Source organism: Lissotriton helveticus, chromosome 10 (assembly GCF_964261635.1).
Source record: "Lissotriton helveticus chromosome 10, aLisHel1.1, whole genome shotgun sequence".
In the NCBI taxonomy this organism is placed as follows: domain Eukaryota; kingdom Metazoa; phylum Chordata; class Amphibia; order Caudata; family Salamandridae; genus Lissotriton; species Lissotriton helveticus.
Genome location: NC_136071.1, coordinates 1,096,591,654 through 1,096,615,506, shown reverse-complemented (window position 1 = coordinate 1,096,615,506; position 23,853 = coordinate 1,096,591,654). Strand labels below are relative to the sequence as shown.

The 23,853-nt window shown below is 48.8% G+C and overlaps 1 protein-coding gene across 4 annotated transcripts in view; it reads right to left on the bottom strand.

Moving 5' to 3' along the window:
• CLCN5 (chloride voltage-gated channel 5) overlaps positions 1–23,853 on the bottom strand; it is a 393,445-nt gene that overhangs the window by 105,682 nt on the left and 263,910 nt on the right. The gene's annotated exons all lie outside the window — the stretch shown is intronic.

The window sequence follows — 23,853 nt, the reverse complement described above, 5'->3', positions numbered from 1 at the left end:
CAATAAATACATCTTTACATTTGGCAACCTTAAACACACAGATTTTACAGGCTAACTCATACAAAGCTCCAAAACACCACTCTTGACTCGGTTTTAGTAAAATGGCATAAATCCTTAACAGTTCAATAACAAACTGCTTAGACACTCACACAAAATAACATTTGTGAGTTGAGGTTTCTTAGCACAAGACCGTCTTTTTCACCCAGATAATGGCATGGGTGAAAGGATTCACCCTTTCATTTGAACGTCTAAAATAGGACACATTTTGAGATATGAAGGTGTCCCAAATAAGTAGTTACTTACGCTCATTCGGGTTGATACTCCGCCTGACCGCAGATTCCACACTTTTAGAATATCCTGATTCACTAGACTGGACCTGGAAGAATTTTCAGGATAGCCCCTTCTCAACATTAGGTGGCAGGCTGTGGCTTTCATTCTACTCTGCTCCGCCCTGAAAGTGCTGACACGGCGCTCAGCCAGGGGTTGGTTGGGTGAGCATGTTCTCCATGCAGGCTGTAATGCAGCCTGCATGGAGAACAGGGGAAGTGTGCATGACTGTTTTGAGGGCCGACCAATTATTATTATTATTATTATGATTATCATTAGTTAAATTTATGCGGTGCAACAGCTACCCAAAAAGGATTTCCCAGCACCAGGCAGACCAAGGAATGTATAATTGGTTAAATGATTACTGGTTAAAAAAAACGAGTTTTCAATGATTTGCTAAATTGGTCATACACCGTTTTGTTCAGAATAGATGTGAGAAGGAAATTCCAGAGTGAGGGGCTCAGGTATGCAAACTATCTGCCACCCATCCAAGATAGTCTGACTCTGGGCACAGAGAATTTCCCTTAAGTAGATGAGCGAAGGCATCTAAGAGGCACATAGGGACAGACCAGAGACTGTAGATACTGAGGGGCTACACCTATTTTGATTCTGAACATGTAGCGCATGGCTTTGAACTTAATTTGGTTCTCAACCCTGAGCCAGTGCAGGTGCCGCAGGTGACCAGAGACAGAGGGGGCTCTCGGAACCCGGCAAAGTAACCTTGCAGCGGAGTTCTGAACCATTTGCAGCCTGCGAGTGACCTCCTTGTTGGACCCTATGTAAAGAACATTACCGTAGTCCAGTCTTGAGGTGATTAGCAACTGGACTACTGTTCTATGGGTGGGCTTTGGCAGCATCCAAATGATCTTTTTTTAGCCACTTCAGGATGGTAAAACATGTGGCGGCCACCTTGACAGCTTGATGTTGCATAGTTAGCGAGTCATCAATGATGACCCCCAAATTACAGACTTGATGGGAGGGTTGGGGAAGTGCACCCATCTCACTAGGCCAATGTTGTGTGCCCCAGAGATCTTTGTTTTTACCCAATATGAAGACCTCGTTCTTCTCTCCGTTGAGCTTAAGGTATTTAGCCTGCATCCATGAAGCATTTTTTTCCAAGCCCAGCTGGAGAGGGAGTAGGGGGGGTGGGGGGGGGGGGGAGAAGACACAGTCGCACTCTCCAAAGAAAGAGAAGTAGAGAAGATGACCAAACCGCCATTGAGAACAGGAATGTTCTACCATTCCTCCCCAGCAACTGCACCCAGCACACTCACACACTGCTATAGCAAGAGGAAAAAATAAAATGAGAACATTGCATTATTATCATTTTATTTTTTCCTTTCTTTGCTGCTCCTGGCAGTCGGGCGACGCTCACATATGTGTTCACATCGTTTTTCAAGTAGAATCCTGGCATTCCTATAGTAATCATCTTTCCTTGAGCAATTTCTTCTTATTATGAAAAACTGACAGAAAGGGAGATCATCTCTTCGGTTTCTTTGGTGTAAAATGGTGCAATGTAGGAATTAATTTGTTTTGTTGTAGTGAGTTGTGCAAATATAACCATCTTAATGTGTGATCAATGGCAAAATTAATTTATTCTCTGCTCGACTGACAGAAGATTTTATGTCGGGAGATTTGGAATTAATCCAACTGAACATAATCTGCCGGTTAATCACTGCTTTCTCTCCAAATCATCAATAGGTAATCAATCTACCAATTCTTAAGAGGGAAAATAACATTAAAAGGGTTATTGGTATTGAGCCACCTTTCCTCGTATTTAGCTATAAATACAACTGCTAACTCAAGAGAGAAAGTACAGGCTAAGGCTGTCCCTTTGATTTGGTCATAGAAGTATTTGTTAAATTTGAAAAATAAAAGTTTGGACATATTCTGGACAACCTTGAGATGAAATGCATACACCATAATGTGGTCTAGGTCTAGTACCCAAATACCACTCTAGAACCTCTAAAGTTGTTTCTTGCGGGATATTAGTATACAGATGTTTGACATACATTGTCACAAGATTTCTTCTTGCTCATTATTTTGAAGCCTTCAATTTGGTGGAATATGTCCATAGTGTACCTTATGCAAGATGGAACATTGTCAAACAGTTTCAAAATAGTATCCACATACTTAGCTATGGGTTCTAGAATTTAGTTTACTCCCAACACCATCAGATTCACTGCAGCCTTGAGGATTTTGGGAAGAGTGGAAATTAATCAGATTCCTGGACATCGGTTATGAAGACATCCCCACTCATTCTTTGAAAGTTATCCTCCTCCTTGGCCTTCAGGCAGTATTTTAAGAATCTCATTTTGTATTCTTTAGTAGAATCCTTCCTTTTGTGATCAAGATTGTTTACTTGCATCTATCTTGATCCACGATTGCTCCTCCTTTGTCAGAGAATTTTATGATTAGGTCATTTGCCTCCTGCAGTTTCCTTAACGCAGTAAATTAATCTTTTTTATGTTTGGTCTGACACTTACTTTTAGCTTCTATTTTGTCTAAGTCTTTCAAGACAGTTCTCTCAAAAGTGAGTCTGCATTTGTATTTTTTATGGTGTTCGATAAAAGGTGGATAGCCTTCATAAATGTATATTGCCTTCATCTGAAACAAACTGTTTTCCCAAAATAAACTTGCAATCTTATTTTGGTTTGCCCAAAAAGTAATCCATTCTTTAATAAACTGGTTTCATAACAATACAGCTTGTTTCTCGATAGATTGAGGATAGGTGTTACTTGGCCACTCGTTCATTAATATGGGCATCTCCTGGTTCTGGTCAGGTTGTTGCCTTCTTCAGGACCTTCATAATATAAATCCAATTGTAAACATCTTTGGAGAGTTTGAAATACCTGAGCATTGCAAAAAGAAACAACATGATCTTTTGAGAGTCGTAAGGTGTTACAAGTGGTAGAACTAAGCAAGTCTGTAGAATAAAACCTTTCAATGAATTGCAACGCAATCCAAACTTTATTAATCCTTGATGTAACATTTCTCATGGAAATTTACCAGCAGCAAATTTAATGCAGCTTTTTAGAAGCTGGTCTAATGTAGAACATAGTGGCCGTGGAATAGGCTGCTTAGAGAGTCAACTGTTCATGGAAACTTCTTTTTGTCTGTGAAAAGTGCAAGATGTTGCACACACTGGCGAAACTTCAATCATCTTCGAAGATTGCTACAAGCCCAGCTGCCTGGTTAGCACAAAGACCATCACAAGATGAGTTTCAGAAGAAGCAAACACAATTTGAGGCCATGTCACCACATACTTGGATTTGTTCCTTGCTAAGGTAGCACCCTGGGTGGACAGAAATTTGGCGTCCTTGCTGAGGCTAGTGAATTAAATGAGGCAGCATGGGCCCCTTTTGTGCTCACTGGTCATTCCCTGGCTAACCAGCCTGAACACAAACATTCCAGGACCTCCCCCCAGCTCACCTAAATCGCCAAAAGCTTAGCTGCCTCAGGCTGATGATGGTTTAGTTGGTGTGTGACTGACACACACCAACAAAACCATGATCCGCCTGAGGGGTGAGAGGGTTAAGGGAGGGCAAGGAAGGGGGCTAACTGGGTGTTACAAACATCGACCATGGTATAATGAAGGATTAAAAACGCTTTAAATTTAGAAATAAGACTGAAACAAGAATGCTGGGACACAGACAAGGCTGGAGCAAGAGGACACGGCGCTGCAGCTGAAATAACTAATAAACACAGCTCTGTGAGCCTCTAAGAATATTGGAAGCCTGGGCTCAGCTCGCCCATGCTCAAGGCCGGTCGTGAATCCTTCCAATGTATAGATCCAGAATTTTACTTCTTCTCTATTACCGTGTAAAGAGCCACCTGCTACGGTGCTCATTCCTACAATCCTGAAGATGACCCATAAATAAGTAATACAAGGGACAAAACACATAGCCCAAAGACCCATTAATATGAAAATCCTTTGGCCGAGTGTATACGTAGATGTACCTTATTTATTTTATTTATTTACAAAGTTTTATATAGCGCGAACAAGATCTTCACAGATATCAGAGCGCTTTACATAGAGGAGTACATGAGGGAACATAGTCAAACAATAAATCAATAGATCACACAGTACAAGTAGGTGGCTGCACAGCCCATCACTTGAGTAATAAGACAACTCATACATATAAGTAAAGGGGTCAAGCATGTAGTACAGATCGGTGCGGGGTGTTAACAGAGTTCGAGATAATAGATCAAGTGTATTTAGCCATGAGGATAGCTTTTACTTCTTTTTTAAAGAGTGTAGTGGAAGGGATAAGCCTGGTTTCGGGAGGGAGTGAGTTCCAAATCCTAGGCGCCAATCCTGAGAAGGAGCGCTTGTATGTTTTTTCCTTCCGGAATCTTCGAGGTTTCAGCAGAAGATTTTTTGTGCCTCTCGTGTTTCTAATTCCCCCAGATATTGTCAGTTTCTGAGCGAGGTAGCCGGGTGAGTTTAAGTGTACCGCCTTGTGTGTCATGCAGGCGATTTTCAACTGTATTCTGGCTTCAAAAGGCAGCCAATTCAGGGATTTCAAGTCAGGGGTAATATGGGAGTGCTTTTTTGACCCAGTGATGAGTCTCGCTACAGCATTCAGAGAAGCTCTTAGTGGTGCGGTAGAAGTTAGGGGGAGTCCGCAGAGGGCGGTGCTGCCATATTCAATACGTGGGATGACTAGCGCTTGTACTGCTGTTTGGAAGTCTTTGGCTGGGAGGAAGGGTTTAAGTTTCCTCAGAGTATTGATCTGGAAGTTCGCTCCCTTTGTTGCCTTGCTGATATGTTGCTGCATGTTGAGGTTAGTGTCGAGTGTTATGCCTAAAGATTTTGCTGAATCCACTACGGTCGGTTGGACGTTGAGTGCTGTTAGGTGCTTAAGCCATGTTTGTGTGGTAGAGATTTTCGTGGGAGGTGAGATCAGAAGGAACTCAGTCTTCATAGCGTTGAGTTTGAGGTGGTTATCAGCCAGCCAGGATTGGGTGCTTCTGATCGTTGAGTTCAGACGCAAGATGTCTTTGGGGGATTGTAACTTGAGATATAGCTGAGTGTCATCGGCGTACGTGTGAAAGTTTACGTTGGATGCTTGTAGCAAGGAGGTGAGAGGTTCCATGACTAGGTTGAACAAAGTTGGGGATAGGGAGGATCCTTGGGGGACGCCTAGCGTTACAGGTATTGGCGAGGACATCATGTTGTTGCTCTTGAATTTCTGCGACCTGTTGTGAAGAAAGGAAGTGAAACACTTGAGAACAGTTCCAGATAAACCCATTCTTGTGTTTAGTAGTTCTAGTAGCTTCTCATGTTTAACGGTGTCGAATGCTGAACAGAGATCTAGAAGGATGAGGAGGCAGGTGTCGTTTTGGTCTAGCATTTGAAGTGCGTCGTCAATTATGTGGGTCATAGCAGTTTCTGTGCTGTGTCCTGCTCGGAAGCCTGACTGGTGGGTGTTGAGGAGATCAAATTGCTCAATGTGTTTAGTCAATTGTAGTTGTGCGCATTTTTCCAACAGTTTGGCGAGAGTAGGAATATTGGTGATGGGACGGTAATTGTTGAGATCAGAGGGGTCGGCTGTAGGTTTCTTTAGTAGAGGTGTGACCTGACCAACTTTGAGGGAGTCAGGAATGCTTCCTTGTTGGAGAGAGCTGTTGATAATTTTAGTCCAGAGAGGGAGAAGCAAAGGGGTAAAGTCTTTTACTGCGAAGGCAGGGAGGGGGTCCGTGAGGTGATTGGATGGTTTCAAGGTGCTGAGTAGTTTGCCAATTTCTTCTTCCGAGTATGTGCTGAAGGTTGACCATGTAGCATTGTTTTTTGGTTCAGTGGGTGCTAGGCATTGGGGTTTGGAGTAGAGGCTTGCGTCAATGAGGAGATCGCTTTTTATTTTGTCAGTTTTTTGGATAAAGAAAGCAGCAAAGTCTTCACCGGAGGGTGCCTCACGCCTAGTGTTGAGCGGTTGGGGTTGTTCCTTGGATTGTGTTCTGATAAGCTCAAACAGTTTTCTCGGGCGGTTTTTTGCTTGGTCAAGTTGGAGGCTGAAGAAGTCTGATTTTGAGCGTTTTATTTTCCTGAAGTAGGCGTTTCTCTTTTTCTTCAGCTCTTTTAGGTGCATTGCAGAGGGAGCTGATCTCCAGGTACGCTCTGCCATTCGCATGTCTCGTCTATCCTCATTGAGACTCCCGTCGTACCATGGTTTGGAAATTTTAGTAGAGACTCTTTTCAGCTCCATAGGTGCAGCCTCATTAATTATAGAGGTCATAGCGTTGAGATTGTGGTCAGTCAGAGTTTGGACGTCTGTAGCGCCTGTCGGTGGCAGTAGGAGGTTGCAACTGTTAGGGGGCAAAGAGCCTGGGTTGAGCTTTTTCGAGTCTCTTTTCCAGATTTTGGGCTTGGAGAGTTGAGCCGGGTTAACTTTGACTTTTTCATTGATAAAAAATGTGACAATATGATGATCTGACCAGTCACAGGGTTGGATGGACTCGAGTTGGATAGAGTCCTCTTTGGAGATCATCAGGTCGAGGGTAGAACCTTTCTCGTGGGTCGGGCTGTTGCATATTTGGGTGAGGTTAAGGGCATCGAGGACATTTTTAAGACTATTTACCACTGCGTTGTTGCGATCGTTCCAGTGGAGGTTGAAGTCACCAAGATATATTTGGGTGAGTTGCCGTCCGGAATTGGTTGAGATCAACTCCATTATTTCTTGGGAAAAGGTGAAGTTGTCCCTGGGTGGGTGGTAAATGCTGTGAAGCGAGCATATCGGTTTGCCCTCACTCAAAATGTCAAGGCAGATGTATTCCCAGGATGTTGGGGATGGTAGGGAGGTGGAATTGACTTTCTGAACAGAGAGGTTGTTCCTGTAGATGCATGCGATTCCACCACCTATTTTGCCTGTCCTGTCGAGCCTGATAATGTGGTAGTCGGGAGGAACCAAGATGTCCATTATAGGTGTCGAAGATTCAGTTAGCCAAGTTTCAGTCAGGATGATTAGGTCAAGGTCCCGCGATAAGAGGAGGTCAGCAATGGCGGCGGAATGTTTCTTGGCTGATCTGCAGTTGAGAAGAGTGCATTTGAGACGGGGTGTGTTGAGGGTGGTAGATGGTTCTAGAGAGAGGGGGACTTTTCTAAGGTTATTGGGGATGGAGAATCTGCTGTTTTGTGTGGGCGGTCTAAGGGGATTTGAGTGTATCGTGGGAATGTTGAGGTGTGGGGTAGTTGTGTTAGTCTGGGGGGCTGGGTAATAGGAGCGGAGAAGTGTGAGTGTGTCTAGGTCAGAAGAAGAGTTGTGGGTGCGACGAGGGCGGTTGTTGCGATTACGACCTGGGATTGAGGTCACATTGGGGGATAGCTGAGTGAGAGAGTTAGTCGGAAGGGTGGGGGACAAGTTAGGCGAGGAGGTGTAGTTGCGTGAGACGTTGCAGGGGTGAAGCGGGGGCCGAGGGCAGTTGCTGCGCCTATGAGCAGGGATTGACGCCCGGGGTGGGGCGTGTTGAGTGAGGGAGTCAGCCGGCGGAGTAGGGGACAAGTTGGGAGGGAATGTTGAGGTGGGTGAGGGGTGTATAGGGTGTATAGAGAGTAGTTCTTTGATGGTGTGTATGTCTTCTTTGATCTGAGAGAGGGTGGCCATGATGTAGTCCATCGTGGGGGAGGTGGTGGGGGTGGAGGTGGCAGTCAGGGGTGATTGGCTGACAAGGGAATTCGTGTGCAGGTGGGGGAGAGGGCTGGTGTTCGAGCAGGTCTGCGTTGTGTTGGTGTGCGGGATGGAGTTAGGGAGGCGATAGCTTTTGGGTGGTAGGGGTGTGGATGAGGTAGGGAGGACGTTGGTGGTATGAGTGAGGGCATTGGTGGTAGGTGGGGGGGGTCAAGGTGTAGTCTGGGAGACTGATAGCCGTGGTGGGGGTGCAGGGAGGATAGTGGGGGCTGAGAGTAGGAGGGGAAGCGGCATTGGAGATGAACCTGTTGAGGGGAGGGGGAGTTAACTTAAGAGAGGAGGTATGTTCTGCGTAGTTGGTTAGAGGGTAATGGGGATTCAGAATGGGGGGGGATAATGGGGGGGATTTGTCAGAGTGCGTGTCATTCTGGTGCTGGATTAAGTTAGGTGTGGTAAGGGTGGGAGCTGTGCTGTCAGCAATGAGCGGGGTGTTAATGCTCGCTGTAGGTGTGATAGGAGTGTTGAAGGCATGTGTGGGGGTCCGCGAGTTGGTAGAAGGGGCGGGGGTGTGAGTGGTGTTTGAGGGGGAGCGATCTGTGTCTGTGCTTGAGAGCTGAATTGGGATAGTGGTGTTGTGGGTGGGGGATGGTAGGTCAGGGGTGGTAGGTGTGCCCCTGATTGAGGAGTATGTAGCTGTGAGGTCATGGTTGGTGGGACTGGAGGAGATATGAGTGTTGGTCCGTGAATTGGAGAGGTGTTCTTTGAAAGTGGGGAACAAGTTGTCTAGCAGTTCCAGGTTCCTGTCTGTAGCTTGTGCTAGGACAACCCTGTTATTGTAAATAGTGATGGTGGCTCTGCCTGGGAAGACTAGGGATGGTGTGATGGAGAGAGTTAGGCTATGAGCGGATTTTCTGGTGGAGGAGACGGTGAGTAGGATGAGGAACGCTTTTCTCCATTGAGCTCTGCGTGTCGTGTGGAAGATGAGATCAGTGTTCAGGGATCCATTGACCGGTGAGAAGTAGGTGTCAACAAAGGGAGTTTCAGGGTGTGACCTAAGGAAGTTGTGTTTAAAGCGTTTGGCGGCTTTTTTGGTAAGTGATGGTGGGTAGTTGATTTTGTATGTGTGTTTGCCGATAGGATCCATGTTGCGGTGATGGATTAGGTGGGTATGGGGGGAATGCGCTAATGCACTATAGTGGGACACATGTGCAGAAAAACAAATGCATACAGTAGGTTACACAGTAGTAAGTTATAAATTACAAAAGTGGCACTAGTGATCAACCAGCATCACTAGGATATAAGAATGTGCAATAGAGCAAATACATACGGTAAATTACAGAGTACACGGTATAAGTGTAGGTATAATACAGATAGTATATAAGGGCAGGGTATAAATGCAAACAGCAATTTACATGAATCAAAATCACAAATCAATGTGTCATTAATTAGCAACCAAAGTACAAGGTGTAAGTGTAGGTATAATACTGATAGTATATAAGGGCAGGATACAAATGCAAACAGCCATTTACATGAGTCATAAATCACAAATCAAAGTGACATTAATTAGCAACCAAGAAAAATGAGGTAGCAATCTGTGCAATACCAATGTTCAGATACAGGTAGGAGTGACACTAGAGAGCAGTCAAAATATATGAGGTAGCAATCTGTGTGTTACAAATGTTCAAAATACAGGTAGACGTGGCCCTAGAGAGCAGCCAGACATATATGAGGTAGCAATCGGTGCATTACAGGAGAGAAGAATGAGAATGGATGCAGGTTGCAGCACTGTGTAGAATAGTGCGGAATACAGAAGAAGTATGTGATATATGAGATAGCAATCGGTGCAATACAGGAGAGGAAAGCGGGGATGGGTGCAGGTTGCGGAAATGTACAGAATAGGAACGACTATAAGAGCAGAACACAGGTGAAGACAGTAGTGTACATGAATCAAAAGTCAAAAATCAGAAATGGCATTCGTTAGGAACCAAGGTATCTTAGGTAGTAGTCTGTGCATTACCAGTGTTCAAATACAGGTAGAAGTATAATACTGCACTAAAAGGTATATGAGGTAGCAATCTGTGCATTACAATTGTTCAAAGTACCGGTAGAGGTGTAAAAATCCAATAATAGGCAGAACAGTCATTCATAAATGAGGTAGCAATCTGTGCACTACAGATGTTCAGAGTATAGGTAGAAATATAATATTGCAATAATAGGCAGGCATTCTTTCCCAAGAGGGTGTAGATACATCACTGAGCAAAGTATTCTGTAGTTGGGATTAGTCGAAAATGACAAAGTTCTTAGTGTGTGTTCAGATAGTGATGAGAATGACTAGTCCAGGATGGCCGCCCACAAGGGAGACTGGTCTAAAATGGCCGCCAAATAGGTGAGATATAGACAGTAGTCCTCTGTTTGTTGCTGCTACATAGATAGCAGGGAGGAGCAGTTTCCATTCACAGTCATGCAGGCAGGGGGCATAGAGATATTAGTCCTCTGTCTGCTGCTATTACTTTGAGCTTAAGGAAGGAATTTCTCTTTCTATTTGAGCAAGCCATGCTCAGTCTAGCTGGGAGGAATTCTTATCTCTGTGTGGGGGAGTTAAGCTGAGGAGCCTCGTGGACATCAGAGGTAGAGGGGGGGGGGGAGATTTATTCCTACAGTTTTATGGCCCCAGCCCCAGCCAAGACTGTACCTTCTGCAACTACCCTACAGGTCGATTGCCATTATCACACTCACCTTTGGGCTTCAATCTGCTCTTATCACCCTGCACTCAGTGATCATTTACCACACAGATCACTTTTTGTTGTTCCACCTAAACAAATGCATTTTACTAAAGTTTACAGAATTTTGCTACAATGAAATAGTTTACACTCTTTTTAAATGACTCATTGTTAATTCTTTGTTTATTTCTGAAATTGTCAATTTGGTTTATTAATTATGCCACTAAATTGTATAATGTTTCTTCAATAATTCATCATTGGAACATATTACAATGTTGGTTTGAGACCGGTCATAGAGAGACAAACCAAAGATGCTGCAATGTAACTGCCTAAAGTTAGACTAGTGGCTTCAATCGACCATATTGAGTCAATCCTTCTGTCCTTTCCTTAAATGAGGACTGAGGGTGGAGCCATATAACCATGATCCTCTCAAAACAGTGGTTTGTCTAAACACAGACAACTGTGGTTGCACTTTTTTTGTATTAATCACGGAACACTTGCCCAACAGCGTAGTGACAGGTGGCTAAAGGAAGAAACTGCAGAAAGAACCAGTTTCTAAAATTAGGACCTCATGGCAAAAATAGGGTCAAAAGGTGCGACTTTAGAATGACTTGTGCACGAGGTTTTGAATTATACTATAAATGATAAGAATTCATAAACATTGAAGCTGCTGTCGAGATAGTAAGTACAGGGATTGTTGATCCGTGTTGCTCAGACTGAATGTGATTTTTAACTTAGACAAAGTACAAACTTCAAACAAAAGACAGAAAATTACAAAGGCATTGGATGGATTAAATATGGCCAAAAGCTGTTATTTAGAGCCTTGTAAGGCTCAATGCAGGGTTGAATGTACTAGACAATCTGAGACTGAGTCCCTCTCCGCAACTACTGAGTGTCCTCTGCTTAGAATCTTTGGAGTCGCCTATGGAGGCTGCAGGCAAACATTTGAGTGATTTACTCTATTTTCCGAAAAGTGTTAACTCACATTTGATGTGTCGGGCCTTTCATGTACCCTCTAGTGGTAAATATTAAGATGCACATTTTGGAATTACAGTGACGGATGTTCTGCATACACCAGATAATTGGGAGAGGGTCTACCGGGTGCTCTAATTTAAAAACAGTCATGCTGGAAAACAACCTCCTCCAGGTTTTTCCTGACTAGAGCCATGAGCCACTGGTTCGAAGAAGCTCACTAGATATTAAAGAAGGAACTGACAGCCGGATAATTACAAACACTGTACAGCATGCTAGTGTTTCACCTGGGGAAGATACACATCTTCATCCTGTTGAATTCAGCCAAGTACTTCTCAACTAACTTTGTGGTACCCAAGGTATGAACCTTATATTGTTCATCTTTCTTCACAATAAGGCTTTGTGCAGGCATTGAAGGGTATACCTGGCCCACTGTTTTAGTTACGTTAAATCTCGGGCGATATAAGTAGGGGAGCTCATGATGCACGTTGCTGTCTTAGATTAACATTTACCAAATGAAGTTGCCTTCTTGTTACAGTCTCTGCCCTTCCTCTCATCAATGATAATCGTTAGCAGTTGAGATTTTCTCTAGTAGCTTTTCTAAATTAAGAATGTTACTAATAAGGAAAAGAAAGATTTGAGCTACATGGTCTTTTTCCCATAGCAGGTTACTTAATGTGGGCTGTGGGGCTTACTGTGCTAGCTTACTGATGTTTTTTGCACAAAATAAAATCAAGTTGATTAAAAAAAGAGATAACTGGTCTTGAAATGTATCCTGAATTATTTGTACATTTGGATTTTCAACAAAATATAAGCACAATCTAAAACTCTAGTTTGTGCTCTATATACTCCAGCATTTATTTTCAATTTGCCTTTGCTCTCAGTGCCTCAGCCAAATCTCTCCTTCACCTCAACGTTAATATATACCGTCCAAGAAGACCCTGAACAGATTGATAATTGCCCTGGTTGACAAACAGCTCCCTGGGCCCACAACTGGGTGGAGACCTTTTCAGGCTATCTGGACAGACTGTCTAACCACAAATAAGCTCATATTCCAGGTTTGTATCACATAACCTACTTAGAAATAAAAAAGAACATCCTTACATATCCAGGCATGAACAAATCTCTCAAAGGTTGTTTAGATGGAAGAGGCCAATGCCAGGGATTTGATACACTTATAAACCTGAAGCCAGAATTCTACAAGCACAATCTCTTTCAGATGGCATTTGAATCAGTATCTCAAATGGAATGAACTCTCAGCCCTTAAGGGTCACTCCAATCAGCAACATGATATTAAGTTGCCGAAGACCTTCAAAGGGTGTTTTAATGAAACAAAACAGAATGTATTGAAATAAAATCCCTTAACTGGCATCTCTTGTGAAAAGGGAGTATAAAACTGGATCAATAAGTGGTATTTACTGCATGAGCTCCATGTATTGGTGGGAAAAAAACTGGAAAAATGGTAGGTACTGATTTAATTGAGCGGATAAGATTTCATCAACTGGTTTTACCGATGGAGAAGATTTTGCATATAGTTTGCGTTGATGAGAAAGAATAGATATTATGCTAGTACTAATTACAAACTGTGTGCATGAAAACTGAACACACTGATTGTATCTACAGGAATGTGACCATTAACACTTATCAGTTCAAGAGCTTCCAAATCTCCTTTCCTGGCAGAGGGAAAGATTAGAGTCAGGGACACCACTTTGCATCAGTATATGCAAACTCACTGTGCACAGAACTGCCTGAACAGGTTTTTCTCTTTCTGAGAAGGAAGCATCAAAAACAAATCTTTTCTCACTCCACAACTCATGTTACACCTATAGTGGTGTAGCTGGAAACACCTATCCAGCATGCTGGAAAAGGTGGGCATTATTATTATTTTAAAGGGAGCGGTTTAAATGAAGATACATTTGAGAAATTGAAGGAATATTCCTCTTCAATTACCACAAGAACCCAGGCTCATCTTTTTTGAAGCAGAAAAGTGGTCTCTTCACAGCTAAAACAGGATGAAAAAGAACCTAAAAGGTGTTCGAGAAATCATGCTAGTGGAATGGTTTCATGGAGGTGAAAACAAAAAGACACCTGGGGTTGTGGTGCTGCTTTCCTGGAAGCTGCATCTTTGCCCCCACTAATCCCTATAGTTTGAGAGAGATTCTTGGTGGAAGATCATCTTACAGTTGCTTCATGTGAAAAAACAATATTCTTTGGCTCAAATGATTGTGGGAGGCAGTGAAGCTAGCAGGTAAACTCTGCGATATTGTGAGGAGACGACTCCAGTTAGACTCCGCAAAAAATTGTTCTTGAGACTTTTCAGATTGTAACTTGGTCGTGAAATTAAATATCTGAATCATGCCTGCATGTTGCAATTTAGAAATTACAAAAAAAACTCTTAGGGTCCAAAACCTTCTACAGCTACTTTTCTTGTATTTCCTCCTCATACTAAAATATCTTCTGGAGTAAAAGGCAGACAGTGGGTCCTCTAGTGGACTGATGGTAAGTAGGGGTTGTACCACGATAGCTTAGGGACCTTAACTGAGGTGCGAGCACAGAGTCCATTTAGGATGCTACTATGGATCCTTTACACTACACAACTGAACTACTTAAGGGTGCTCTTGCGATAATTTCCAAAGACGCCTTGGAACTGACCCCTGCCCAATCCCAACTGGTCTCCTTCATCTGTCTACCCATCTAGCCCTCTCTCCAACAATACAAAAACATCCATGTAATAGGTCACCTTCCTGGCTAATGCAAACCAATTCTAAGAAAGAACTGTACATTCATCGTTTCAACAACCACCCTTCCAGAGATTGCGCAATAAAACACATGACAAAGGCCTTCAGGGAGCCTACTTCACTTTAGCTCATCTTCCAGAACATTGCCCACAAAGTCAAAAGTCAACCCCCTCAACTTCGCCATACACTCATTCACCCTCCTTGAACCATACGGTCATCATACCAAAAGTGAAACAAACCACAACCTGGATTTTCTAAGCGTTTCTTGTTCTCACTCCAATTCAACATAACGAACACCAAGGTACATTTAGAAATCTCAGTATCACGCTACAGTACCCCATAGATTACCATTATTCCCCCACTGTCTCAAGCTTCCTGCATCAAAATCCTAAATTCAAAATCCTTTTCAAGGAGACGCCATGGACTCATGACCAACAAATATGCAAAGTCTACATACTTAGCGCAAATCTCAATCACAATTAAAACACACATAGCTACTGAAACCACATAAAGCAAGCAAACATCAAAGAATCGGTTCCAGGGCCTTGGGTTTTGGCTAAGCCTGGGCGTAGTTCGCCGAGTTTTGCAATGCGGAACTCCGCCAAGTTACAAAAAAACTCCACGAAGTTCTGCAAGTGGCAGAGTGTAGTGCCAACAGCTATTCGTGCTGGTCGAACTGCCGCTCGGGTACAAATTCTACCCAAGCGGCAGCTCGCGTGCATGGAAAAAACTCTGCTGCACTAAACAAAGCAGAGTTTTCTGCACTCCGCGGAGTGCAGAAAGATCCGCGAACTGAGCAAAGTTCACCGCCAAGGCCTAGTCTTGGCAGGAGAAGGGTTGGTTGAGTGTTTTAGACTTTTTTTGTGTTGGAGATTGTTGGACAGGCCACATGAAGGGCTCGCTCCCTCCCCGCAGGACAGGGCCCGGGCCACCGTCAGCACCATTGCCCGGCCCAGCCGCCATCTTGGACACGGCACCACGCGGCCGCGCGGCCTCAGCCCGACCCCAACCCCGGGCCTGGCCAGGCCCCGACATCCCGGCACCACCCTCCACCCAGGAGGTGAACGGACCACTTGGCAGGTCAATGGGAGTACGAAGTGTCGATGGCTCTCCCCCGCCAGGTGCCGAGCACCCCCAGCCTCCTCGGGCGCTGGCTCCACCCCCCTGCTGGGTGTCTGGACTCCCTCATCCCAGACCTCCCGACCTCCAAGAGCGAGGGTCCGGACATCAAAGGGCGCCAGACCTATAACTGAGGCAGCCCCAGGACAGGAAGGCAGTTGTATCCTGGAGTCGAGAGACACCGAGAAGAACTCATCCTTGACGGACGGTTGGCGCTGCCACAGCCCTGCCTTGTGAACTATTGTCCTGCCTGCTGGCGCTGCCGCGGCTCTACAACCTTCATCCTCGTGGGACCTGCTGGCGCTGCCGCGGCCCTCTGCAACCTTCATCCTCGTTGGGACCTGCTGGCGCTGCCGCGGCCCGTAGTAACCTCCATCCTCGTGGGACCTGCTGGCGCTGCCGCGGCCCGTTGCAACCTGCATTCTCGTGGGACCTGCTGGCGCTGCCGCGGCCCGTTGTAACCTTCATCCTCGTTGGGACCTGCTGGCGCTGCCGCGGCCCGTTGCTACCTACGACCTCTTCGGGACCTGCCGGCGCTGCCGCGGTCCGACCCCTCCGAACACCGAGCTCGAGGATTGTGAGCTATCACCGTTACACCTCAGTACCCGTAGGTACCAAGACTGTCCCGCTACCCCCTTCCCTTACTAGAGACTAGAATTGAGAGGATCATCGTGTCCTGATCGCCTTGTATCGCACCACTCTACTACCAGAAGTGCCTATAAAAGGTGTTACCCTGAACTTTGTGTGGTGTCCATCTGTGGGGGGGAAGTTACCTGTCTGTGCGATCACTGTGCTCGGCCGACCCTCCAGGTCTCCGTCTAACATTGGTGGCTAGCGGCGCGATCCGAACCAACGCGTACCGTACAGACAGTAACTCACCCTACGACTAAAACCACAATGACGACCAAAGAGAGCGGATCGGCGGAGAAGTTCCAGATGGAAAAGCTGGAAGAATACAACCACCGAGAGCTCAAACAATTTTGCATGGACTTAGGCATTGCTACCACCGGGCTAAGCACAAAAGAAGACTTCAAAAACGCCCTAGAGGCCTGGGCAGAGACAAATACCGCAACCCCCCGGGACCCCGCAGCCCCGGAAGTCAACACCACCCGGACGGAGGAACGGAGAACAGGCCCTTCCCGTGAAGAGATCCAAGAGCGGGAAAAAAATAGATTACACGAGTTAGACTTGGCACGACTCAGATTAGACGGAGAATTGAAACTGGCGGAACAAAAAATAAACTTAGAACACTTACGGCTCAGAGAAGAGCGAGAGGAAAAACAGAGACAGAGAGACCTCGAAGAAAAAAGACTGGCATACGAGCACGAGTGCAAACTGGCGGAGATAGAAATACGCAAACTGAACAAAAACCTAGGGGTGCCCGAGCAACCGCACTCCCCGGGTCCTACCGAGCAGAAGGTCCACATCCCCAAGGATGTGGTCCGAGAATATCACCGGAATGACGACATACAGCAGTGGTTCAAGGCCTATGAGATTGCCATGACCGCCCACCGGGTCGCTCGAAGTGACTGGGGAGCCGGTCTATGGGGGAGATTCGTCAACGAGGGTCGTGATGCCCTGCTGCAGCTTCCGGACCATCAAATGACGTCCTATGACCACATGAAGGCCGCCCTCCTCAGTCGGTATGGACTTACACCCGAAATGTACCGCCAGAGGTTCCGCAACTGCACCCGGATCCCAGGTACGACGTGGTTGGAATACGTGAACTATTTCAGCCGAGCCTTCGAGGGGTGGATCAAGGGTAACAACGTAACCACTTACGAACAACTCTTCAATATCATTGTGTGGGAGCACCTCTCCAACAACTGCTTCGTCGAGCTCAGGCAGCACCTCCTCGACAGTAAATTGACTGAACCCCGGCAGCTCGCCACCGAGGCTGACCGGTGGGAGAGCACCCGAGTGGCCCGGAGTGGGCCGAATGAGCAGAACAGAACCAACCAAGGTCATCATCGTCCCCGAGGAGGAGGAGGAGGCCCGGGCCGGGGCAGAGACGCCGTCCCGGCCACACCCACTAACGCCACCCCGGTCCCAGCAGGCCGGGGAAACCCCCCGATGCGCCCGGGGTTCCGAGCTAACGTGACGTGTCATCGATGCCAGCGAGTCGGCCACTATGCCAGTGACCCGACCTGCCCGAAGAACCAGGCCCCCGGGCCCCGCCAGATGGCGGCCGCCGCCCTGGGAGAAGAACAAGTCTCCGAAGACACGGAAACCTATGAGTCGGAGCAGTTCGAGTGGGAACCCGCCGCCATGACCCTGGCATGCCTAGGAGGAAGAGACATGGTCCCGCGGACTCCCCTGCCCGCCAACACTCGGAAGTACAGCCAATGGGTGAGCATCAATGGGCGCAAGGCCGAGGCCCTGAGTGACACCGGGGCCAGTGTGACGGCCGTCCGCTGTCACCTGGTGACCCCAGAACAAATCCTACCAAACGTACTTTGCCCCGTCCGATCGGCAGATAACTCGGAGAGCCTGTGTCGGATGGCCTGCGTCCCCTTCGAATGGGGAGGAGTGTCCGGCATGCTGAAAGTAACTGTCCGTGACGATGCCCCCGTAGACTGCCTCCTGGGGAACGATCTCGAGAGCTCCCCGTGGGCCGCTGTGGAAAGAAGAGAGCATCTGGGGATGTTGGGTCTCCCGGACTGGGCGTGCGTAACCACCCGGTCCATGGTCACCCGCACCATCCCTAGACCAGAAGAACCAGAATGGGCAGCACCTCCGCCCTCGATCACTTCAGAAGAAGACTTCCTCCAGACCGACCACCCGGACCCCACCCCAGAGGGGTCCACACAGCCCCCCGAGCTTCCCGACCTGGCTCAGTGGCGCCAAGAAGGGGGGCCCACCCAGGAACAATTCCGGCAGGAGCAAAAGACCTGCCCCTCCCTCGAGGGATTGCGACAGCAAGTGCTCGCCCAGAGCCAAGGAGACACCACCGGGGCCCACTGGGTTTATTGGGACAATGACCTCTTGTACAGCGAACAGAAAATCGCAGAACTGGGGGCCGGGCGAGTGCTGGTGGTGCCCCTCCACTTCAGAGACTTCCTGTTGAACCTAGCCCATGATGTCCCCCTGGCCGGGCACCTGGGCCAAGACAAGACCTACCACCGCCTAGTGACTCACTTTTTTTGGCCCAAAATGAGAAAAGACGTATCCAACCATTGCCGGTCCTGTCCGACCTGCCAGGCCAGCGGGAAGAGCGGCCGCAAACTCAAGGCACCCTTACAACCATTCCCCGTGGTGACCACCCCGTTCGAAAGGGTGGGAATAGACATTGTGGGGCCCCTGGACCCCCGAACAGCACAGGGACATCGCTTCATCCTGGTCCTGGTGGACCACGCTACCCGCTATCCTGAGGCGGTCCCCCTTCGTACTATAACAGCCCCAGTAGTGGGTCGAGCCTTGATGGGGATCTTCTCTCGAGTGGGCTTCCCCCGGGAAGTCGTCAGCGACAGGGGTACGAACTTTATTTCAAAATATATGAAATCCCTCTGGCAACAGTGCGGAGTCACTTACCGCTTCACCACCCCCTATCACCCCCAGGGGAACGGACTAGTCGAGCGGTTCAACCGCACCCTCAAGGGGATGATCATGGGGCTGGAAGAACCCCTACGCCGCCAGTGGGACGTGCTACTACCGTGCCTCCTCTTCGCCTACCGAGAAGTCCCCCAGAAGTCCCTCGGCTTCAGCCCCTTCGAACTCCTGTACGGACACCCCGTTCGCGGGCCTCTCAGCCTAGTGAAGGAGGAATGGGAGATGGCCCCCCTAAAGACCCCCCCGGACGTCTACAAATACCTCTTGACCCTCCGCAATCAGACCCGGAAATTCAGGGAAATCGCTAAAGCCAATCTAGAGGCCAGTCAAGAGGACATGAAGAAGTGGTACGACCAACATGCCTCCTCCCTCGAGTTTGAACCGGGTCAGCAGGTATGGGTGATGTCCCCCATCGAACCGTGTGCCTTGCAAGACAAATGGACGGGGCCCTTCAAGGTGATCGAGCGCAAGAGTCCCGTCACCTATCTCATCGACCTGGAGTCCCCCCGGAACCCCCTCCGGGTCCTCCATGCCAACAGGCTCAAACCCCACTTCATGCGCTCGGAACTCAGCCTGCTGATGGCTACCGACAGTGGTACGGAAAGAGACTCCGAGCCCCTCCCTGACCTGCTGAGGACTCGGGAAAGGGATGGCTCGGTGGACGGGGTCCGACTCTCCGAGGCCCTGACCCCAGAGCAGCGTCAAGATTGCCGGGCCCTCCTGCTGCCGTTCGCAAACCTGTTCTCCCTCGCACCCGGAGTCACCTCCTGGTGCCTGCACGACGTGGACACGGGGGACAGTCCTCCTGTCCGACACCGGGCGTACCGAGTACCGGATCGGGTACGTACATGCATCCAAGAAGAAGTCTCCAAGATGCTCGCCCTCGGGGTCATCGAGCCTTCGGACAGTCCCTGGGCCAGCCCGGTCGTCCTGGTCCCCAAGGCCGCGGCACCGGGCACCACACCTGAGCTCCGATGCTGCATCGACTATCGGGGGCTGAACGCGGTCACCCGAACCGACGCTCACCCTATCCCCCGCGCAGATGAACTGGTCGACCGCCTGGGGGCAGCCCGCTACCTAAGCATCTTTGACCTGACAGCGGGCTACTGGCAGATCGGCCTCACCCCCGGGGCCCAAGAACGTTCCGCTTTCTCCACCCCGGACGGACACTACCACTTCAGAGTGATGCCCTTCGGCATGAAGAACGCTCCAGCCACCTTTCAAAGACTGGTGAACCAGGTATTGGCGGGCCTCGAAGAGTTCAGCGCCGCCTACCTGGACGACATCGCGGTATACAGCCGCCACTGGGCAGACCACCTCCACCACCTCCGAGAGGTCCTGCAGGCCCTCCAACAGGCCGGCCTCACCATAAAAGCCAGCAAGTGCCAAATCGGCCAGGGGTCCGTAACGTACCTCGGACACCAAGTAGGGAGCGGTCTGGTGGCTCCCCTCCAACTCAAGGTAGCTGCCATCCAGTCCTGGCAACCCCCCGAGACACAAACAGAGGTCCGAGCCTTCCTGGGGCTCACCGGATACTACCGGCGGTTTGTGAGGGACTATGGCAGCATTGTGGGGCCCCTCACGGAACTCACGTCCAAGAACAACCCAAAGAGAGTCAACTGGACGCCCGACTGTCAAGCAGCCTTCGAGACGCTGAAGGCCGCCATGTGCACCGCTCCTGTACTCCAGGCCCCCGACTACAGCCGCGAGTTCATCGTGCAGACCGATGCCTCCGACCATGGGGTTGGGGCCGTCCTCTCCCAACTGAACACCGAAGGGGTGGACCAACCAGTGGCCTTCATCAGCAGACGCCTACTGCCCCGAGAACAGCGCTGGAGCACCATTGAGCGAGAGGCCTTCGCTGTGGTATGGGCCCTCAAGAAGCTCCGGCCGTACCTCTTCGGAACCCATTTCCGGGTACAGACGGACCATCGGCCCCTGCAATGGCTCATGCAGATGCGGGGGGAGAACCCCAAACTATTGCGATGGTCCATCTCCCTGCAGGGGATGGACTTCACTGTGGAGCATCGCCCTGGTCAAGACCACGCCAACGCGGACGGCCTGTCCCGCTTTTTCCGCCTCGACGAGGAAAGTCCCCAAGAAGATGGGTGACTCTCCCCGCCTTCAGCTGGGGGGGACGCATGTTGGACAGGCCACATGAAGGGCTCGCTCCCTCCCCGCAGGACAGGGCCCGGGCCACCGTCAGCACCATTGCCCGGCCCAGCCGCCATCTTGGACACGGCACCACGCGGCCGCGCGGCCTCAGCCCGACCCCAACCCCGGGCCTGGCCAGGCCCCGACATCCCGGCACCACCCTCCACCCAGGAGGTGAACGGACCACTTGGCAGGTCAATGGGAGTACGAAGTATCGATGGCTCTCCCCCGCCAGGTGCCGAGCACCCCCAGCCTCCTCGGGCGCTGGCTCCACCCCCCTGCTGGGTGTCTGGACTCCCTCATCCCAGACCTCCCGACCTCCAAGAGCGAGGGTCCGGACATCAAAGGGCGCCAGACCTATAACTGAGGCAGCCCCAGGACAGGAAGGCAGTTGTATCCTGGAGTCGAGAGACACCGAGAAGAACTCATCCTTGACGGACTGTTGGCGCTGCCACAGCCCTGCCTTGTGAACTATTGTCCTGCCTGCTGGCGCTGCCGCGGCTCTACAACCTTCATCCTCGTGGGACCTGCTGGCGCTGCCGCGGCCCTCTGCAACCTTCATCCTCGTTGGGACCTGCTGGCGCTGCCGCGGCCCGTAGTAACCTCCATCCTCGTGGGACCTGCTGGCGCTGCCGCGGCCCGTTGCAACCTGCATTCTCGTGGGACCTGCTGGCGCTGCCGCGGCCCGTTGTAACCTTCATCCTCGTTGGGACCTGCTGGCGCTGCCGCGGCCCGTTGCTACCTACGACCTCTTCGGGACCTGCCGGCGCTGCCGCGGTCCGACCCCTCCGAACACCGAGCTCGAGGATTGTGAGCTATCACCGTTACACCTCAGTACCCGTAGGTACCAAGACTGTCCCGCTACCCCCTTCCCTTACTAGAGACTAGAATTGAGAGGATCATCGTGTCCTGATCGCCTTGTATCGCACCACTCTACTACCAGAAGTGCCTATAAAAGGTGTTACCCTGAACTTTGTGTGGTGTCCATCTGTGGGGGGGAAGTTACCTGTCTGTGCGATCACTGTGCTCGGCCGACCCTCCAGGTCTCCGTCTAACAGAGATTTGAAGAGAACACACAATTTGTTCCTAGGCTTTCCCATACTTCATGTTGTGCACTGTTTCTCTGGTGATGGCAAAGGCGTAGAGATCTGTGGATTATACACACCATTTTGTTGTAGACTATGACTACCAGAGGGAGTCATTGGCAATCCCTCAGAAAGAGGGCGAGCCAATCAGATATACTTGCATCTGTAACTATGCATGCAGCTGAATCAAGGGTGTCTTCCAGGAGGCCATGGCGGGTTAGGGTGGCCAGCTAGCATTGCATCATCAGGAGCAAATTAAGCAGCACCACGTCTACCAAATAAAATATACATTTCCTGAATCCAAAAATATACAAAATAGCTACGTGGATGAAAAAAGAATTTGTGTGTCACTTTCTGTGTGACCTGCTGCTTAGAAGTTAGCATTGCTTGTCACGTGGATCGGAGCTGTTCCTCAATTTGAGGTTAAAGGTATGAATCACATTTCTATTCAATTAAGCTCATTAACCAATCATCTACAAAAACCCTTCTTCCAAGAACAGATGTAGTCCATGTGAGACGCTTTACAGTTGAAAACCTCGGCTAGTCATTAGCAAACCTCTAGGAACCACTGAAGTTATGTGTGCAGGCTTAACTAGAGGTGAGGGAGTCTGCAAGGACTTTCTCCACAACAGGACTATATTCTTCTAAATATGCATTTAGAGAAGAGACAAGGTCCAAGAGACTAGCTTGTGCTGGTCACACAGGAGCACTGAGCTTCACATTTATGCAGCAATTACCAGGTAAGGTAAATTTGAAAATGTCCCCCAGAGTATAGAAACATTTGCCTTACAAGTAGGTTTAAAAAAGTAAGGTGTGGCAGCCTTACTAGCTACGGCCTCTCTAGTTCCAAACAGTAAAGGCATAATGCTTAGGACATCCTTAGCTGGAAGACAATCTGATTATGGTACGCTTATGAGGAGTCAAAGCGAATATAAACAGGTACTGTCAAAGCCAAAAGGTCTTGCCTTTATAAGGCAAGTGCCATTCTACTTCCTTTACCAATGCTTTGTTTGTTTTGAGCTCCCAAGTGCACTTTGATGCCAGGCCTCTAACTTTCCCGTCCATTGCTTTGCACACTTTTCTTTGAGTATTTTTTAGGTTTCGACCTGGCGATCTGCGCAAGCAGTTCGCGCAGGTGAAATCTTTTGTTTACCATATTGGCTATCGGAACGTCCCCCACCTCCCATTAGCTAGCTCCATAAATGGAGGCTAGCCATTGGGAGCCGGATCTGTCCGTCAAGGCCGGACCAGATTCGGGGGCGTTCCCGCGATTTTTTCCCTCTCCGCCTCTGCGATGTCGTCATCGCGGCGGTGGGCGGAGTTTCGTTTTTTTTCCTTCTGGGTTTGTTTTGGTCATTCCATGCGAGGAAGCCCAGGTGAGTGCTTGTTTTTTAGTGGTGGAGCACGTGAATTCAGTGTACGTTGGTTAAAAATACATGATGAAGACACAGGCCACGATCTGGCTGTTCATCAAGTGCATGGGCGCTAAAAGTCGTTTTTGCCCCTTTATTTGTAGTGAGGACTCCGCAGTGGTTTGTCTGATGTGAAATTGCTCGGCTGA